Source organism: Eumetopias jubatus, unplaced genomic scaffold, assembly GCF_037043125.1.
Source record: "Eumetopias jubatus isolate StellerSeaLion01/CBP00866 unplaced genomic scaffold, mEumJub1_p1.0 scaffold_8, whole genome shotgun sequence".
Taxonomy (NCBI): domain Eukaryota; kingdom Metazoa; phylum Chordata; class Mammalia; order Carnivora; family Otariidae; genus Eumetopias; species Eumetopias jubatus.
This window is the reverse complement of record NW_028274814.1, coordinates 1,328,098-1,348,645: the sequence shown is the minus strand read 5'-3', so window position 1 is coordinate 1,348,645 and position 20,548 is coordinate 1,328,098.

Here is a 20,548-nt window from a genome sequence, read left to right as displayed (position 1 = left end):
TGTGTTGAGCACTGTCTAGGCTGTGGTTGTTACTCAGTTTTACAGGTGTTTGCAATGGACTGAATGTATCCTCTCCACCCCTCATTAATATGTTGAAATCTTAATCTCCAGTGAGATGGTATTAGGAGGTGGAGCCTTTGGGAGGTGATTAGATCATGAGATTAGATTAGCCCTCATGAAGGGGATTCATGCCCTTATGAAAGGGATCCCAGACAACTTTTTTGCTCTCTTTCCACCATGAAAATACAAGGAGAAGTCAGCAGTCTATAATATGGAAGGAGGCTCTCACCAGGACCAGACCATGCTGGAAACTTGATCTTGGACAGCCAGCCTCCAGAACTATGAGAAATACATTTCCATTTTTTCTAAGCCACCCAGTCTATGGGACTTTGTAATAGTAGTCTAAACTGACTAAGACTGTCTCTTGTTAAATTATTTAGCCTGAGGTGGTTCTAGTACCTTAACAGCCTATGTAAAGAAACCAAAACCCAGCCACTCAGAACTTGCCTGCTGAGCTCTGTTACCTAACCTAGTCAAGTTCCTTGTTTTTCCAAATAAGGAGGGCAATCCTTCATCAGCCAATCCATGTTTGCCTAGCATAACTTCTTGTTCATGCTTACTTTGGGCTATAAAACTCTGTAGCTTTGTATGTCTCTTCAGAGCTCCTTTCTGTTTTCATGACTGAATGCTTTCTGATTCATGGAATTGCTAAGTAAAAGCCACCTAAATCCAAAAATTAAGTTTCTGTGATATTTTCTGACACTCTTTTGAAATGAATTCCATTTTTTGGATATAAGTGCGAAGATCAAAATCTTCTGTTACCTTGCAAGTCCTAGAGAAAATAGTACATGCACATATCATTAATTATTACCTATTTTTCATAATAAAATTTAAAGGAACACTGATTATATTTAGATCTTTCTGCTGTGAGATTTTGGGTGGGGAGAGGAGGCAGAAATCCAGTTCTGACATTATTTCTCAGAAAGATCATTCATTAAGTTTACTCTTTCTATGATATTCTCAATGAACTGATTTGGAAGTTACCAAATGGAAATGGATTATGTATCTTAGAGGAGATGCCTTTGTGACCAGTGTAATAGTCAGAATGCTGCTAGATTGCCAAAGAGCACAGAGGGTGAGTTACACCAGAAATATTTGGAGAAGGACAGAGTTATAGATCAGAGCACTCATTCTGGGCTGATAGCTCATAGCAGTGGTTGCCAGATGCTCCTTCACACTGGAGTGGAGCGCAGCATTCTCTGCAAGAATTGATAAAAGATCAGTGCTGTTAAAGGATACACTGTGTAGTTTTAACATGTGAAATCTGGAGCTCTGAAACAGGCCCCCTGAAGTAGAATTTTAGGGTTAATTTAGCTGCAGGGGAAGAGAGGAACTGAAGATTTTGGAAACACGGTCCTGCCAGGTGAAATTCAGTCCTAGGGTAAAGATATCTCAAGTTTTCCCCTGACATTTCCTCTTATCTGCTGCCAATGGCACGTGTGTATTTCAGGTTGGAATGTCAGTGGTGGAGGGTTCCATATTCATGTGCAGTGTGACGAGTGTGAGAGCTGGATCTGCAGCTCTGGTGTCAGGAGAAAGTTGCTGTAGCTTGTGTCCACTATCCTCAAAACCAGCCTGGACCTGGAGTCCAGGCTTTCTCCCTCTTCTGCCCCACCATGCCTCTTTTCCACTTCTCCTGCTTGTCCTAAAATCCTTTGTGAGCCCAGGCTCCCAGCATGATGGTACTGATTAATACCAGAAATTCATAAAACTTTTTTTTTTAGTTCCTTGTGGGAGGAGTTTTATTTGTTTTGTTTTGTTTTGAAAGTGTAAGCTAAATGGGAAAGAGATCTTCAGTTTTTAGGTTAGTGGAACCGGGATTTGCTTATGTCTTTAATTCTGCAGAGTTGGATGAGATAACAATGTGCAAAGCCAAGTAACATGCAAAGTTGGTAAAGCTGTTCTTTAACCATTCCTGGATTATTTGACCAATAAGGTACTTGAATGTCAGTTATTTTTTTACCTTTAACCCTCATACCGCCCTGTGATGTTCTCTATCTTATGCAGAGACTAAGACTTGTCACAGAATATTAAGAACCAGGTGCAAACTCAATGTCTCCTTGACTCCAAGGTGTATGCTCTTAACCTTCCCTGCAAAGAGGTCTGGTCTGTGATCTCAAAGCCTGACATTCAAGGATTGCATGCTGGACAATTACCCTAAGAATAACAAAGTCACTTTCTATTTTAGAACACCTATTGTTTTAAGAAATTGAAACTTTTGTTAGATATTCAGTTGAACAGGTCAGGGTAAGTGTAGAGAATTCCCTCAGTGTATTCCTGAGGGAGGTCTTTCTCCCTGAAGGTCTTGAAGAACAGAAAAAATGGAAGGCCAGACTTATATTTCATTTGGGCAAGTGGTCATACACTGTGTATGATTGTGTAGCTGGATTGCCAAGGGCCTCCTGCCATTTCCAAAATAATTCTATCACCATGATGCCACATTATTAGCCATTCTCACCATTAGAAATTCATTCCTTTGACTTAAATTGATCTCTCGAACTCCCTTGAAGATCTACAAGTGGTAAGAGACTGGCTAAAATAACATGGTAAAACTAGCCTAAATGATTTGATATTAGCAAAACCTTGAGATAATAGGAAAAAGACAAATAAATTAGAACATATAAAAAGTATTAAACAGTGGTTAAATAGTAAAAAAAAGTAAAATTATAAATAGTAAACAGCTAAACACTGGAGAATGAATGAAAACAACGGATGGGATTTTGGAAAGGTGGGGGAAGCAGAAGCAAGGTGTGGACATGGTGGTGACCTGACTGGGTACGGGACATTGAAAGGTGCAGGGAGGTGAAGAAAGGGAGGGAGAGACAGATATGACCTGCTACAGAGGTTAAATTCAGCTAGGTGCCCTCTCTGTTATCCTAGCAGAAATTAGGCAGAAATATGTCCATGATCTGTTACAGGCGCTTTTGGTTTCAATGTCATAGAGTTTTACTTCAGCTATTTAAACTTATACATTTCAGACAAGGTGATCACAGACTTAGGGAAATTAGAGAAAGAGATACATGTGATACTAAAAGCAAAGAAACAAAAATTCTAAACTTCTTCCTTTGTAAAACATAAAAGCCATAAGCTCATAAACCCAAATTCTGGAAGAATCAACTATAATGGATTATTCAGACAGTGTGAAATTTATGTGTACCTCCAGCAGATGATCATTTAGCTTACTGTACATCCTCTATATACTATTTTAAATCGAAAGCGGTGTGACAGTGAAAACCTCTTTATTATTTTAGAGTTGTTGGAGAAATAGGCCAAATATTGATGTATAAAAGGCACCTGCACCTAAAAAGAGCCAAAGCAAATATGAAGGGGCCCATAAGAGGAAGATTTAGAAAGCACATGGATACAGACGTATGGGACCATGTAAACTTGACTTTGCAAAATGTGCCATGACAGCGGTAGGCATGTAGTGGGCTAAAGGAACATGATTGATTAAAATGGAGATAGTTTCCCCTCAGATGGATGGGCTTCTGGGGGTGTGTAGATGGGGGCACCACAGCCTTCTCCCACCTCCCTTTCAGGAGCACACTTTTCTACTGGAATAATATTTAAAGACTTCCTGAAAGTGAGCTTAAATGGTGGGAAGAGGAGTGAGAGACGGCTAACCCTGAATTATTGATTCAGGATGCACATCAGAATGGGCCCAAAGCTGGGCAGATCCATCTTTTCATTCCATAAGCCTTTAGTCTGCTGCCACTATGGTGAGCAAGTGTAAGGTGAGGAGAGAGTGAAAATGGTTGGCTCCTGGACGCCTGGGTGGCTCAGTCGGCTGAGCGTCTGCCTTCGGCTCAGGTCATGGTCCCTGAGTCCTGGGATCGAGCCCTGCATCGGGCTCCCTGCTCAGTGGTGACTCTGCTTCTCTCTCTGCCCTTCACCCTGCTTGTGCTCTCTCTTGCTCACTCTCTCTCAAATAAATAAATTACAATCTTTTTTTAAAAAAAGATTGGCTCCTGGCCTGTTAGGAACAGTAAAGACAGAGAACTCTAGGCAATATAGGGTCAAGGCAGAATTACCTGTGTGCAGATACTGGTTTTTCTGATGTAATCCGCATTTAGAATACAAATACATGCATCTATACTGTCAGGTTTGTTCCCACCCAAGATGTAAGGGCCAAAGAAGTTGACAATTCAAGATTTGCTTTGTGATTGACTGAATCGCACATTGGGGAGGTTAAAACTCAGTTATCCTAAGTTTGGACCAGACAACAAAAGGTTGCCCCAATCTTTTGAAAGACAAGGCCAAAGGGGCTGGCGTGTGTATAGGGTATAGGATCCTCTCCTCCTCTTTAGTTTGCCTTCTTCCTGAGATTCAGTGAGAGACCGCTGGTGGAACCATGCATCTGGTCCTAAGTGACACAGCTGCTTGCATTTCCCCAGGCTTCAGAGTTTATAAATTTGTGGTAGTACTTTGGAGAATTTCAGGGAACGCCACCCTAGTAGAATAGGGAAGGAAAATTGATATAGCTCTGCATGCCTACTTTTCATTTTAATGAGTGGCTCTGAGAAACAAGCGGGCTGCTAAACCATTTATTTTTCAGATAATACCAGAACTGACTAGAAATACATTCAGAAGGAAAACACAGTAATTAATTTGTCACTGAAACCTGAGGGGTCCAGCTCCACTTGTAGGTGATAATGAATGTTTTGCATGTAATTAGCAAGAATAATTAGCACATTCCTGGTAACAAATAGACTGACTGGTACTCTGCAAACAAAATTAATTGTGCTAACAGAGGCAATTGTGTCTCTTTATTGTCTGACAATGTCCCTTATTTGCACTAATACCTACTTTAGACCTCTGTGGCTTTGTGCAGATAGGAAGGGGAATCTATAAAATTGTCCCCCTTCCATCTGCTTCTCAGAAATTTCGGGACCACCAGGGGACTTGTTTGTTAAAACTTGTTAAACAATTTGTAATCTTTAACATGTGTTTTACTGTATTAATGGATGAACACATCAAATCAACTTACTGGTTAAGCCAGGAAAGCTATGCTAATCAGTCAAATGCTGACATTTTAAAACTCTGGAACTTTTTCTTTTCTTTTTCTTTCTTTCTTTCTTTCTTTCTTTCTTTCTTTCTTTCTTTCTTTCTTTCTTTCTTTCTTTCTTTCTTTCTTTCTTTCTTTCTTTCTTTCTTTCTTTCTTTCTTTCTTTCTTTTTCTTTCTTTCTTTTTCTTTCTTTCTTTTCTTTCTTTCTCTCTTTCTTTCTTTTTCTTTCTTTCTTTCTTTCTTCTTTCTTTCTTTCTTTCTTTCTTTTCTTTCTTTCTCTCTCTTTCTTTTTCTTCTTTCTTCTTTCTTTCCTTTTCTTTCCTTTCTTTTCTTTCTTTTTTAACCTTCCCTTCCAGTTTCCAATGTTTCCAATGAAAACACTGAACTAGAAATGAGAGGGGGAAAACTTCCAGTTAAACTCTCCTGATGCATGCTGAGATGACTTTCACCACTTTAGAGTGAGTCTGCACTTGCAAGTCTGCTTGTGTTTGCAGCATTGCAATTGTGCTGCTAAAAATAAAAAAGGGGAATTCATTTTATAGTCCTGGAAACCACTTTAAACAACATTTAAAATTTATGCACACAGTAGGCTTCTTTCTCCCAACTTTGAAACACGTTGTTTAAACTTCTAAGACTTAAAAAAGGGAAATAATTTCAATAAACTTAAATATTCTAGTAATTCTTGGGATATTTGCAGAAGCTGAGAACTCTGGCATACTTTCAAGAGGACCCTCTAATAGGACCGCATCCCTGTGGGTGCTTCCCCACACCATGGGTGTAATAAATGATCATATCAACTGAACAGAAATTGAATTTAGGCTGCTGGTGGGTGCAGTGACCATTATTTTCCTATGACTCTCCTAATAGGAACCCAAGTTTCTGAACTTTTACATTTGGGAGGTGAAACAAATATTTTGTAAAAATTGAGCTCCTACTTTAAGTAAATTTGACAAGGGATTCTCAGATAATGGTGCACTTGCAATACTTGGTACTTACCTATATTACAACTTAGTAATATACAACTAAAATTAGTTCTATATTTATTAGGTAGTAAACCCCTTGAAAGAAGAGGCCACATCAAATTATCCTCATATTTCCAGCACCTAGCAAAGTGCCCTTTGAGGAGTGTTTTGTTTTTATCTTGTTTTGTTTTTTTTAATGGATAATCATGGGAAAAGGGTTAGGGCCAATCATTTCCAAGTGATTGAGTATAGATGTAAAAGGACAATGACTATCCTATTAGGAACCTGAGTTTTTGAGCTCTTACTTTTGGAAGGTGAAACAAATATTTTGTGGAAATTTCCTGCTTTGATAAATTGACCACCAACTTTAAACAAAATAAATTATAGCTAATCATTAGGCCCTTAAGTTTTTCTCTTATGTGAAAGCATGCTATGAATTTTGTAGTTGGGTTGCTTGGTATTGACCACTTCTTACCCTGATGTCACATATATGCCCACGCCCAGGATTTCCATTAATCTGGTTGAAATGATCACATGCAGCTTTGGCAAAAATAGATTGTGATGGATTATGTTCTTCAGCAGTCAGTCAGGAGGAGGAAGACTACTCTAAAAGGGTGAAAGTTGCATAAACCAAAACTTCAATAAGTGGAGAGATAAACTAAGATCTACTTTGTATTGGAGATAAACTGGTTTTATTTTCTAACTGGGTCCTTAACTTCAAGATTAGAAGTGACCCCTTGATCTCTATTACGGCTAGATTTGCATTTCCTGTCCCTCTTACATTCTCATTTGTAATCCTTATTAATTAAGGAGATGGCATTGACTAAATTCTTAAGTCAAATTTAGAGATTTTATTAGGATAAAAAGTTACTTTGATTTGTTTTACTTTGTTTAGTATTCAGTAAGGGTGAGTGAATCAAGAAAGCTTTCTTTTTCCTGGGAATAACCTCCAGTAGGGTTTCCACTGGGTGTTCAAGAAAGAAAACAAATGTTTGGTTAGATTTTGGGGATGTACAAGCAGTGGGAATTATAAGTATTTGGGATACATGTGACAGTATACTAGAATTCAGCATTTTCATGGTTTTAGGTAAAATCATAAGTTTGTAAATGTTTCTAGTCTGTGTTGTCATTCACCATTTCTGTGTGACCTAACTTCAGGTTTGGACTTTTTCTTTCTTCCTCTTCTTTGGCCACTCTTGTCATTTATGTGTCTTGCGCCATAGCACAAGTGAGTGTTAGGAGCCATCTTGGGGTCAGAGGATAGTTTCTGGCTGCTGGGAAGTTGCTGGGCAGCTAGGGGACTGTTTTCTAGGTGTGATTTTTTGCATGAGTACAGCAGGAATCATTTCCATGTGCTCAGTGGAAGTGGAAAAGTGTATTTTATGAGGAATAAGATGCAGTGGAATTTGGTCAGTTGAAAAGAGTGTAATCAGGGGTATGTGAGTCCAGCCTTTCAGAATTCTGAAACATCTTTAAGTCAGGAGTTCCTGGAGGTATGTGGAATTGATCAGAGCTTCCTTAGTCTGCATGCTATTTTGTTTTTTCACTTATATTCAGACTTAATGAAAGAACATAGTGGATGAGTAGTAGAAGGAAATTAGGTATAGAGGGTAAAGAAATCAGGATGAGATCATACTCTTTACATGCATTTGAAAAAAAGGACATATGTCTGTTCTTTTCTGGATCTGTTGACGTTAATGAATGGTCCTTTAGGTCTCAGGAATTAGGCCTAAGAAGTTAGAAATAGTAGCTGACTTGAACTTGAAAGAAGGAAGAAACGCTTTTAATATTAAAATCCCTATTAAAATTCTTCATGGCAAAATTTGAGATCACTTTCAGCAAGAGCCTTTTCAATTGCTTGTAGCTGATTCCTCAAGCATGCAGGGAATCCTTCACTCTTCCCATCCAAGTTTATGTACAGACACAGCTTTTCAGTGTGCTAAGTCCTCACTGTAGTGTAATGGTGCAAATGTGCTCTTGGATTAAGTCCATAATCATGAATCCCTCCTTCGTTGCTCTCCCACAACCCTCTGCACCCTTTCTTCCCCCAGCCTGGTATCTTGAACTGAAGTTACTAGTTTGACTTTCCTTGAACCAGAGAAATGAACTCATAGAATGATTTTGAGGTTGAGTAATTATGTCTCCAGGTGTTTGACATTTAAACCTTGAAGCTGAAACAGGAGTCTGGTCTCTCTGTATCCACTTATGATGAATGTCCTTGAAATATTCCACTTAAATCCTCAGCTGTAGTCAGTTTGCACTTCAACTGTGGACATCATTAGGAGATGGAAAAAAGGTGTCTTTCTTCATTAATAATTGGGAGGGCAGCCAGTCCTGGAAGCAAAAACTTTCTTTTGAGTTGGCATGGTCTGACTCCCTGCCCCGCCCCCACCCCCACCCCCAGCCCCACTCCTCTCTAGGTCAGAGTAGAAACTGGTGAGCCCAGCAATGGTGACTTTCTTTGTTAAGTTGTCCATATGTTGACTGATATTTGGCAACCAAATGTTTTAAAACGTTTATATACTGTTAGAGTAAATGTTAATAGGAGCAGCCCTGTGTGAAGCTTCTTAGCATTCCAAAGGGGTAAAACAAATCTCCTTGACTCTTGGACTACAAATGTCATCACACTAATGGACAGTTCTATCAATTGCAGGAAATGATCTAAATAATTTTTGAGCAAGATTGAAACAAATATTATAATAGTTACAAGGCTGATTCTAAGGGGCGGTCATTTCCTTTACTTCTGAAAGGCTCCAGAATGATTTGCTTTATTTACTCTGACTTGTGAGTCTTACTGCTTAAGGTGACTATTCAATTTGATAACTTTCCAAAAAAATGTAATGTTTTCTTACTTTTTAATTTTAATTTTTTATTTAAATTCAATTAATTAACATATAACGTATTACTAGTTTCAGAGGTAGAGGTCAGGATTCATCAGTCTTCTATAATACCCAATGCTCATTACATCACATGCCCTCCTTAATGTCCGTCATCCAGTTACCCCATCCCTCCAGCCCCCTCCCCTCCAGCAACCCTCAGTTTGTTTCCTATGATTAAGAGTCTCTTATGGCTTGTTTCCCTCTCTGATTTTGTCTTGTTTTATTTTTTCCTTTCTTCCCCTCTGATCCTCTGTTTTGTTTCTTAAATTCCACATATGAGTGAGAGCATATGATAATTGTCTTTCTCTGATTGATTTGTTTAGCATAATACCCTCTAGTTCCATCCACATCATTGCAAATGGCAAGATTTTATTTTTTGATGGCTAATAATCCATATATATCCAGTATATATATTCCATATCATCTCTATCCATTCATCTGTTGATGGACATCTTGGCTCTTTCCATAGTTTGGCTATTGTGGACATTGCTGCTATAAACATTGGGGTGCATGTACCCCTTCGGATCACTACACTTATCTTTGGGGTAAATCCCTAGTAATGCAATTGCTGGGTTATAGGGTAGCTCTATTTTCAACTTTTTAAGGAACCTCTGTACTGTTTTCCAGAGTGGCTGCACCAGCTTGCATTCCCACCAACCAGTATAAGAGGCTTCCCTTTTCTCTGCATCCTCACCAACATTTGTTGTTTCCTGTCTTGTTAATTTTAGCCATTCTAACTGGTGTGAGGTGGTATCTCATTGTGGTTTTGATTTGTATTACCCTGATGCCAAATGATGTAGAGCATTTTTTCATGTGTCTGGTGGCCATTTATATGTCTTCTTTGGAGAAATGTCTGTTCATGTCTTCTGCCCATTTCTTGACTGGATTCTTTGTTCTTTTTTTTTTTTTGGTGTTGAATTTGATAAGTTCTTAATACATCTTGGATACCAGCCCTTTATTTGATATATCAATTGCAAATGTCTTCTCCCATTCCGTAGGCTGCCTTTTAGTTTTGTTGACTGTTTCCTTTGCTGTGGAGAAGCTTTTTATCTTGATGAAGTCCCAATAGTTCCTTTTTGCTTTTGTGTCCCTGGCCTTTGGAGATGTGTCTAGCAAGAACTTGCTGGGGCCAAGGTCGAAGAGGTTGCTGCCTGTGTTCTCTTCTAAGATTTTGATGGATTCCTGTCTCACATTTAGGTCTTTCATCCATTTTGAGTCTATTTTTGTGTGTGGTGTAAGGAAATGGTCCAGTTTCATTCTTCTGCATGTGGCTCTCAAATTTTCCAAACATCATTTGTTGAAGAGACTTTTTTCCACTGAATATTCTTTCCTGCTCTGTCAAAGATTAATTGAGCCTAGAGTTGAGGGTCCATTTCTGGGCTCTCTATTCTGGTCCATTGACCTATGTGTCTGTTTTTGTGCCAATACCATACTGTCTTGATGATTTCTGCTTTATAATAGAGTTTGAAGTGGGGGGTTGTGATGTCACCAGTTTTGGTTTTCTTTTTCATTATTCCTTTGGCTATTCAGGGTCTTTTCTGGTTCCATACATATTTTAGGATTATTTTTTCCAGCTCTGTGAAAAGAGTTGATGGTATTTTGATAGGATTTTCATTGAATGTATAGATTGCTTGAGGTAGAATTGACATCTTCACAATATTTTTTCTTCCAATCCATGAGCATGAAATGTTTTTCCATTTCTTTGTATCTTCCTCAATTTCTTTCATGAGTGTCCTATAGTTTTCTGAGTACAGATCCTTTGCCTCTTTGGTTAGATTTATTCCTAGGTACCATATGGTTTTTGTTGCAATTGTAAATGGGATCTACTCCTTAATTTTTCTTCTCTCACTGTTAGTGTATAGAAATAGAACTGATTTGTGTGCATTGGTTTTATATCCTGCCACTTTGCTGAATTCCTGTATGGGTTCTAGCAATTTTGGGGTGGAGTCTTTTGGGTTTTCCACATAGAGTGTCATCTGTGAAAAGTGAGAGGTTAACTTCTTCTTTGCTGATTTGAATGCCTTTTATTTCTTTTTGTTGTCTGATTGCTGAGGCTAAGACTTCTAGTACTATGTTGAATAACTGGTGAGAGTGGACATCCCTGTCATGTTCCTGACCTTAGGGGAAAAGCTCTCAATTTTTCCCCATTGAGAATGATATTTGCTGTGGGCTTTTCATAGATGGCTTTTATGATATTGAGGTATGTTCCCTCTATCCCTACACTGTGGAAAGTTCTAATCAAGAAAGGATGCTGTATTTTGTCAAATGCTTTTTCTGCATCTATTGAGAGGATCATATGGTTCTTGTCCTTTCTTTTATTAATATAGTGTATTACATTGATTGATTTGTGGATGTTGAACCACACTTGCAGCCCAGGAATAAATCCCACTTGGTTGTGGTGAATATACAGTGGGGTCCTTTTGGCTAGTATCTTGGTGAGAATTTTTGTATCCATGTTCATCAGGGATATTGGTCTGTAATTCTTTTTGATGGGGTCTTTGGTTTTGGGATGAGGGTAATGTTGGCCTCATAAAAAGAGTTTGGAAGTTTTCCTTCCATTTCTATATTTTGAAACAGCTTCAGAAGAATAGGTATTAATTGTTCTTTAAATGTTTGGTAGTATTCTCCTGGAAAACTGTCCCTGGATTCTTGCTATTGGGAGATTTTTGATTACTGCTTCAATTTCCTTGCTGGTTATGAGTCTGTTCAGGTTTTCTATTTCTTTCTGTTTCAGTTTTGGTAGTTTATACATCTCTAGGAATGCATCCATTTCTTCCAGATTGCCTAACTTGTTGGCATATAGTTGCTCACAATATGTTCTTATAATTGTATTTCTTCAGTGTTGGTTGTGATCTCTCTTTCATTCATGATTTCATTTATTTGGGCCATTTATCTTTTCTTTTTGATAAGTCTGGCAGGGGTTTATCAATCTTATTAATTCTTTCAAAGAACCAGCTCTTAGTTTTCTTGATCTGTTCTCCTGTTCTTTTGGTTCTATTTCATTGATTTCTGTTCTAATCTTTATTAATTCTCTTCTCCTGCTGGGTTTAGGCTTTATTTGCCATTCTTTCTCCAGCTCCTTTAGGTGTAAATTAAGTTGTCTGTTTGAGACCTTTCTTGTTTCTTGAGAAAGGCTTGTGTTGCTATATACTTCCTCTTAGGACTGCCTTTGTTGCATCTGAAAGGTTTTGAACTGTTGTGTTTTCATTTTCATTTGTTTCCATGAATTTTTGAAATTCTTCTTTAATTTCCTGGTTTACGCATTCATTCTTTAGTAGGACGCCCTTTAGCCTCCATGTATGTGAGTTCTTTCCAAATTTCATATTGTGATTTAGTTTAAGTTTGAAAGCACTGTGGTCTGAAAATATGCAGGGAATGATCCCAATCTTTTGGTACCAGTTGAAACCTGATTTGTGACCCAGTATGTGATCTATTCTGGAGAATGTTCCACGTGCACTTGAGAAGAATGTGTATTCTGTTGCTTTGGATGGAATGCTCTGAATATATCTGTGAAGTCCATCTGGTCCCATGTGTCATTCAACGCCCTTCTTTCCTTGTTGATCTTCTGTTTAGATAATCTGTCCATTGCAGTGAGCGTGGTGTTAAAGTCCTCCAGTATTATTGTATTATTATTAATGTGTTTCTTTAATTTTGTTATTAATAGTTTTATATAATTGGCTGCTCCCATGGTAGGGGAATAAATATTTACAATTGTTAGATCTAGTTGGATAGACCCTTTAAATTATATAGTGTCCTTCCTCACCTTTTATTACAGTCTTTCGTTTAAAATCTAATATTTCTGATATAAGGATTGCTACCTCAGCTTTCTTTTGATGTGTTTTAGCATGATAAATTGTTTTCCATCCCCTCACTTTCAATCTGGAAGTATCTTTCAGTCTAAAATGAGTTTCCTGCAGACAGCCTTTAAATGGGTCTTACTTTTTTATCCAGTCTGATACCCTGTGTCTTTTGATTAGGGCATTTTTTTTTTTTTTGCTTATTTTTAAAAAAGATTTTATTTATTTACTTGAGAGAGAGAGAATGAGAGAGAGAGCACGAGAGAGGGGAGGGTCAGAAGGAGAAGCAGACTCCCCACTGAGAAGGGAGCCTGATGTGAGACTCTATCCCAGGACTCCAGGATCATGACCTGAGCCAAAGTCAGTTGCTTAACCAACTGAGCCACCCAGGTGCCCTTGATTAGGGCATTTAGCCCATTTACATTCAGAGTAACTATTGAAAGATATGAATTTAGTGCCATTGCATAGTCACTGTTTCTGTATGTTGTCTCTGTTCCTTTCTGGTCTATGTTGCTTTTGGGCTCTCTTTGCTTAAAGGATCCCCTTTAATATTTCTTTCAGGACTGGTTTAATGATCATAAATTCTTTTAGTTTCTGTTTGTCCTGGAAGCTTTTTATCTCTCCTATTTTGAGTGACATTATTGCTGGATAAAGTATTCCTGGCTGCATATTTTTCTCATTTCTCATATTTTTCTGCGTTTCTCTCATATCATGCCAGTCCTTTCTGGCCTCCCAGGTCTCTGCGTGTATATTTGCTGCCAGTCTAATGTTTCTACCCTTGTAGGTTACGGACCTCTTGTCTGGAGCTGCTCTCAGGATTGTCTCTTTGTTTCTGAGATTTACAAGTTTCACTATTATATGTCGATGTATTGACCTATTTTATTGATTTTGAGGGGGGTTCTTTGTGCCTTCTGGACTTGAATGCATGCTTTCTTCCCCAGATTAGGGAAGTTCTCTGCTATAATTTGCTCCAATATACCTTCTGCCTCTCTCCCTCCTCTTCTTCTGGGATCCCAATTATTATAATATTATTTTGCTTTATGGTATCACTTATCTTTCAAATTCTCCCCTCATGATCCAGTGTTTCTCTTTTTCTCAGCTTCTTTATTCTCCATCATTTTGTCTTCTATATTGCTAATTCTTTCTTCTGCCTCATTTATCCTAGCAGTTAGAGCCTCCATTTTTTATTGCATTGCATTAATAGCCTTTTTGGTTTTGACTTGATAAGATTTTAGTTCTTTTATTTCTCCATAAAGGGATTCCCTAGTGTCTTCCATGCTTTCTTTTCAAGCCCAGCTAGTATCTTTATAATCGTTATTCTGAACTCTAGTTCTGACATCTTACTTATAACCATACTGATTAGGTCCCTGGCAGTCAGATACTGCCTCTTATTCTTTTTTGAGTTGAGTTTTTCTGTCTTGTCATTCTTGCAGAAAGTGGTCGCTTTTCTATTTGTAGAGTTGCAGCTCTTCTTTTCTTAGATCTCTCGTTGAATTCACAGGTTTTCAGAATGATTTGATAGCTATCTAGCTGAATTCCTGGGACCAGATGAAACTAATGTCTACTACTCCTCCACCATTGTGGACTTAAATGAGCAACTGTAATGTTTTCTTATTGATATTTTAATTCTCTTCTGAGGGAGAAACACTTTGTTTGCTCAAGGCTGTCAAATGTATTATATAGGTGTTTGGGACATATATGGGCCACTGCTACATTCGTGTTTGGCTTTGTCTGGAATGTACTACTCATTCCTGACTGGCCATTTATGGGAAGGATGGGGACAAACTGAAAGGAATAACTGAAATCAAATTTAACTAAAACAAATTTAACAGAAAATATTAGCTTGGATATTGGAGAACTCCATGGCATGAGCACTAAGCTTGAAAGTCCCAGTGTCTCACCCCTAAAGAGGTGTTTCTGATCTCATTAGTTTCACAAGTAAATTTGTGCTCATTGACTTAGCCTGCTTACATTGGATAGATACCACTTTGAACTTTAAAGCCCTTTTCAGTCTCTTCTTTGAGACATTAACATCCTAGGAATAGTAATGTGTACATCCACAGCTAACACTTGCTCAGCACTTTGCAACTTACTGTAGCACCTGGTGATGACTTCCACATGAATAATCCTCTCCATTAGCCTGGTGGTCTCCAGAGCAGTCCAGGCCAGGGAGCAGTAATCAGCACAAGGTTGATGATAAGTGTATATTTACATTTGATCATCACAATAACCCAGAGATAAATCGGGCAGAGATGAAGAAATCTAGACCCAGAGAGAGGGAATGCATTCCTCATGGCTGTAGTAAAAAATGACAGAGCCAGAAGTCAAACCCAGTTCTTCTGACCTCCAATGCAGAGCTCATTTCATGCCACTCTTACTGATGAGGAACAGTCATTAATAGTTTAAATAGTTGGTAGGCATACAGGATGTTCTGGAAAGCCCCTGAGTCTTATGTTCCTCTTTTGTCAATCATCCCCATTGACTATATAGTGAAATCATATGAGGTCTACCATGTGCCATGTTCTGGGGCAAGTGTTTTCTACACAATTTTTTTAATTCTTGCAACAACCTAGGGGTACATACAATCATTATCCTCATGTTACTGTTGAAGAGACAGAGGCACAGAAGGGTGAAGTAACTTGCCCAACTTTCAGCTGGAATTGGACCTCAAGTTATTTGTCTCTAGAGCCCATGCTCTTAAGTCAAGAGACCTCATGTTTTCACTACTGCAGTGCAATGTGGTGTTGACTTTTAGAGTATGATGCCTCACTAAGCCCATTTTCACCAGGAAACTAATACCTGAGGTTGAAGCCTTCTGAGGGGATCCTGAGTTGGTTATCTCATATCAGGATGTGTTCTCCAACAGTCACCCTTATCCAGTACCCCACCTTTTAGTGCACAAATCTATCCTCTCCCCCTTGAGGAAGGTACACAGAGGAATCATCTTTTCCAGCCCTTAAGAGAGAAAGCAGATTCCCTTCTGCTTTCTACATCCAGTCAAAACAACACTATCCCAATTTTTCTCTATCAGGCCTGCTTTCTGTGTTTTGGTCAGTCTTTAGTCTTCCCTGGATCTTCATTCATGTCTACATATCACTTTTAAGATATGGAGACAAAAATTGACACAATAGCTTTAATAGACAATTAACTAAAACTAACTAGAGCCTTGGGTCTATTTTCTAGTGTTTGCATATCATTCCTCCATTACTGCACCCCAGCTCCATGCTAGCTATTCAGTAGCAGCATTGGCTAATGTTCAATGTGTGAACACTCTAACTCCTTGGGTCTTGCCAGTCTTGTTTGAGTGGTCTTATTGAAGGATGTTTTTTTAACCTCAAGATATGATGACTTAGATTAAACTCTTGAACTTCATTCTGGTTTTCATGAGCTATTAATAAATTAATAAATTTATTAATTCAATATAAATGCCCTTCCATTAAAAGAAAGACTTTTGATAAATTATTGTAATCCTGTATACACTTTATAAATTATGTTATTTCGTGTAGAAATCTAAACACAGATTGCCAAGACTGTACACTTTCTTGAGCTAGCTAACTCATTGGATCACACATACACACAGACACACATACAAATGTTTGAGAAAGTTTTTCTCCACAAATCCAGGGTAAGTTATAGCATGATCATATGCAACTTTGTGTTCTACTATGCTATAAAGGAAAGTGGTGAAAAGTACAATTATTTTAGACTCATGACTGAGTTGGGAAAATCCTAGAAAGACAGGGAATTGCTATATATTGGCATAAAGACAAGTAGATAATTCAGAACGTTGTTGTATGTTCTACAAGTGTTGGATTCTTTGTGCTAAAGATTTCCTATTCAAATTTAATAGTATTCAATGGATTACACAGAAATATGTTTTTTATTATATAGCTGTAATTTGACCATAAGTATAATACAATAAAGTAATAAAACATTTCACTGTCTCTTTGGAGCGAGACAATTTTTTAGTTATAAAATTACAATCACTGTATTCTCAAGGTACATAAATGAATTCATTACTCAGGACAGATTCAAGCACAGAATACTATTTTAATAATGTAAACTCTTAAGAATATACTTAATTATTCCTAAAATAAATCTAAAATTGATATGGCTCATTTTTATGATTTAAATATTGGGAAGAACACAAGAAATATAAATACAGAGTTAAAATAAAGCTAGATATAAGGACATCTGATTGTTGTTAATTGCTGTTTAAATAATTATTTTGCTGGTAGGTGTGTTTGTGCAAGTATGTATGTATGTTGGTGTGTGTGTGCATGCATGCAGTATATGTGTACACACATGTGTATGACATATGCCTGCATGGGTGGTGTGTGACCATGCATATGCTGTGTGCATGTGTTGTGTGCATGCGATACATGCAAGTATGTACACATGTTTCCATGCATGCATGTGCAGGCATGACACACGTGTGTATTGTGCAGCACATGGTATATGAACATGTGTGCATGTGTCCCTGCATGTGCATGCGCACATGTATGGCATATGTGCTGTGTGCATACAAGGCATGTGTACACACATGTTCCCATGTGCTGTGCATGTGTGGTGTCTGTGCATGCATTATGCCAGTGTATGCATGTGTCTGTGCATGTGATGTGCATGTGTGCCTGTATGTGTATATATGTATGTGTGTTGTGAATCCAGAAACAATGTGAGTTTAGACTTCTGCTCTAGAATTGGCTCTGCCTTCCTGGATCTTGCTGCGTTTTGACAATATCTGAAACAGAAGCTTTATAGCCTGAGACTACTAATTACACAGACTACATTTTTCTTGCTGGATTTCTCATGACATTGCTTGTGACACACAACATTAATGTCCAGACTGAAAAAGTTTCTTCTTCTTTTTTTTTAATGAGATAAATGTGCATACAGCTGTTTTCAGATACAGATGTTTTCTCATGGTAACCATTGACTTTCAGCAATACATCCTGGAGGGACAAGAGAGGTTGAGAGGAAATGGAACACTAAGGAAACAAGAGGCATTCCCCAGCCGCCCCAACCCACCTGTGTTCCACCCCAGGCCAGTTGCCTCTCATCTTCATAGTTTTGTCTCTTTGTTTTTGCTCATTTTTTTTCTATTTTCTGTCCTTCTTATTGTCTTAACTTCTCTAATTCCACCCACCTATTCCTTACATTCAAGAGTTTTCATAGTCTAAAGCCTGCCAAAGCTCCTTCAGTCCACCCTAACCGTAATTTCTCTGTGTGTATCCCAGGGCCAGGCACTGTTGTAAGCACTTTCCATATTTTATCTTGTATGATCCTCCCAATAACTCCACAAGGTAAACACTATTATTATCTCATTTCTATTGCTTTTGAAAGTAAAATTCACATTAAACATTTGCTCAAGATCACACAGATATTGAGCAGAAGATTGGAGCCAAATCATGTTATGTCTGTTGCCACCACATTACACCACCCACTCTCTCTTCTCTGAACACTTTTAGCATATGTTTTGGTAATATATTCTAATTTTTATTAATAGGTCATTTGCTCTCTGGACATTGCTTTGTTTCTTGTGACTAGATCCCATTTATTCAAAGAGATTGTGATCATCCTGTGTCTCTCAAATAGAAAGTTTTCTGAATGTCTTTGGATTTTTTTTTACCATTTTATTTAGTTTATCCTACTTTTATTATGCTTCATACACCCCCTTCCTTCTTTCTGTCTTTCGTATATCCTCCCTTTTCATTTCAATGCTTATTGTATGGAAATTAAATTTTATTTCTGTCATTTATTGGGTTTCCTTTGAACTTGTTAAATGTAACATAAATCAGTAACTTTCTTGCTCTTCTAGAAAAATACAGGGACTTATAACCAAACTCCAATAACCCCAACATGCCCATATGCTATTGCTGCCCAGTCTTTGAGACTGATCTATTTTGTAAACCTCACAAATTAGGTGTTACCAGTGTTGATTTTTATTATTTAAACTCCTTGTTTAGTTTTATTCCAATTTACCAATTTGAATTTACTGATTTCTTTGCTGGTCATTTCTTTTAACCATAGATTTCATCATAGATTTTCCTTCTGAATCATTTTCCTTCTTCCCAAAATTCTTCCATTAGAAATTTTTCAGATTTTTTAAAGTCTGAAAATGTTTTGATTATTGCAAAAAAAAAAAGAAAAAGAAAGCTTTGCTCATGAGACATTTGCTTGACATATACCATTCTACATGAACAGAAAATGTCACCATTTTGAAGGCATTCCACTCTTATTTGTCTTCCACTATTGCTGCTGTGAAGTCTGCTGTCTGTCTAATTGTTCTTTGGTTGGTGATCTAGATTTTTTTTTTTTTTTTGGAGGGTGTTTCTAAGATCTTTTCTCTCCTTAAAACTGTTTCTCAATTTGACTAGGTTTTGAAGAATTAATGTTTTATTTTTGTTTACTTACTTGGGACACTTTGTATTTCTTTTATTTGTGGATTCATGATTTTAATTGATTCTGAAAATTTTTCAGCTATTCTCTACATATTTCCTGTACTCTACACTTTTACTCTTTTGCTAAGATTCCAATTATATGCATGTTAGAGTTTCTCATTCTTTCCTCCACATCTCATAACCTCTCACATTTTTCCTTCTTTTTCCCCTCTGTACTATATTTTAGTAATTTATCACATTTATATTCCAGCCTAGCTGAGGCATGTGTTTAGTTTTTCAGGGCAATTTTTCCGTTCTATCTTATTATCTTACTTGTGATTTTCCTCTTATATTTTAACCTCTAAGCTTCACTGGCATGTATGTATGTGTGAAGCTGAGAATGTTGAAATAAATGCAGCTGTTCTTACTTCAATAATCAGGCATGTGAATACTGGCCCAGATTTTCATCCTATGTAACTTTATGGGAACTCTCCCAAGACATGATTCAGATGAGTGACCTTAAACAACCACCTCCCTGTTCATCCATCAATCATTCACAAATCCATCTGTTTCTGAGTAGGTTATTGCAATTGCACTGAAATACCTAACGTCTACAGTCTCAGGGGAAATGTGTTGCAATCCTCATCAATGGTAATTTTCTTTAAGGAAATGTTAGTACAGAAAATAAAACTTTCACAATAAATTGTAAGTATGACTGCATTATCTGTACCTACTTCAACAAAACCAAGGACAATGATTATAGTGGTTTGGACTGCACATGGTGGAACTAGTAGTTTACCAGTAAGGAAACTTTTTCTTGAGGTGAAGGAGAAAAGCTCCATATTTCCCATCTGCTCATGCCTTGACCATAAATGTACTGTTTTAATTTTTGCTTTGCTGAATTAGTATGCTTACCTTAGATTGCTGAGTTTCCACATTATTTTCTTCAGTTGAATCTGTATATCTTTATTCAGAAGATGTCTTTGAACGGAGACATTTGGAAATGTTCCATAATGTGGGAAACTTATGTTAAGTTGTGTGTGTGTGTGTGTGTGTGTGTGTGTGTGTATGTTGGGTATTGAAGGGCAGTGAAGGACATAGGAAGAAAGAATGAAAAAGATGTGACTGCTGTCTTCATCTTCATTTTCATAATTATATCACTTCTAATTGGGATTTCATTTTGAAAATATAGTACAGCCACAATCTTAATCACCAACCAACACCAACCATCTGTCTCAGAAGTACAAGAATCCGCCATTTCTATAGGTACTGCTGATTCCTCCTCCTCTTAAATCTCCTCAACTATGGGACACCTTATAAGCCTTTTCTGTTAGTTTCCAGTGCTTCCCTCTATAGTCCACTTCCTTGGTGAGATCATTCACTTCATGGTTTTCAATAACACCTTTATGTCATCGATTTTTAAATATTCTTGAACCTAGATGCTACTTTGCAAATTATTTATTA